Consider the following 1,497-nt stretch of genomic DNA (forward strand, 5'->3'; position numbering starts at 1 on the left):
GCTCTGCAGAACACGACTTCATGCATAGTTCCTTGGAACTCACTATTCTCTCGGATGAAAAAGTTTTATGGAGGACCTATTGAAACCAACCCCAAAGATCACTTAGTATTATCATTTGGACAGTGCTGTTATGCAAAGCTTTTTAATGTATGCATGTTGAAGTCTTAAAAGAACAAAATGTTTGGGTTTGGTTTATAGTATCTGCTATTCCAAGCCTTTTCATCAGACTTAAATGAAATTCAAACTGCCATGGAAAGATGAACTTCAGAGAGAACTTGACAATGCAATTTTCCAAAATTAATTTTTAGTTTAATTTTAAATCAGGTTGTCAAAAGTCAATTCAGGGTGAGATATAATGAAGAATGTTTATATATATTATCAGACTCCCTTTTGCACTTAACTCTAAAATAAATTTCAACAGTTCGACCCTATCAAGACAGAGTTTTAAAATATTTTCATATCCTTCATATTAGTGAAAGTGCAACACAACCATTTTAGTCTAAGCAAATTTAACCATGTGTGTTTTGGCAGAATTCTACAGTGATCTCATAATTCTTGGTGCTTGGTGTATACATAGCTTCTTCCAATTATTGCATCAAATACTAATTCGGGTGACAGAGTACAAGGATTTTATAGATGTAATTGAATTCCTAAATCAGTTGGCCAACAGAGAGATTTTCCCCGATGGACAAACCTACTCAGATGAGCTCTTAAAAGGGTCAGGGCTTTTCCTGACAAAAGAAATTTGAAGATTTAGAGAGATTCAATAGTGTGGAAGTTCTCTATTGCTGATCTTGAAGATGGAGGAGACACATGTCAAGAAATATTGGGAATTTCTTGAAGCTAGGAGAAACCTCCAGGCAACAGCAAGATTTAGGCTGTCAGAACTAAATCTTTGAGGAACTGAATTCTGCCACAACTACCTGCGCTTGCAAGAGAACTCCAAGTTTCAGATGAGAATGTAGCCCAGTTAGCACCTTGGTTTTAGACTTGTGGTACTCTGCGTAGAACCTCCCCCCCCCCGCTCCAACAATGTATTACCTGAACTTATGATCTATAGAGAATTGTTTAAATCGCTGAGTCAGTGGCAATTTGTTATGTATCGATTATTTAAAAAGGACTATTACATGTGTATAGAGGAAGAGAAAATGATGGAAAGAGAGGGAGAAAGCAATGGAGGGAGAGAAAGAGACAGGAAGATACACAGAGAGAGAGAGATAGAGAGAAAGAAAGAGTATTTTAAATAGTATAAATAGAAACAAACAGAACAATTTCTTTTTCTCCTATTCAGGGAGGTTCTATAATACTTTAGAGTGAGCATGGGATGGAAGATAGGAATCCACTTTCTTCAGATGTTCTGGTTTCTTCATGATGTTCACAAAATGAATTTCACACATTACGGAGAGTGATTTTGTGTTTAAGGAAAGTCATTTTCCACAAAACATGGCTAGTAAATAAGCCAGTATCATCAGCTAATATTCAAGCTAAGAGGAACTG

The sequence above is a fragment of the Propithecus coquereli genome, unplaced genomic scaffold, assembly GCF_000956105.1.
Source record: "Propithecus coquereli isolate 6110/MARCELLA unplaced genomic scaffold, Pcoq_1.0 Scaffold97, whole genome shotgun sequence".
Lineage (NCBI taxonomy): Eukaryota > Metazoa > Chordata > Mammalia > Primates > Indriidae > Propithecus > Propithecus coquereli.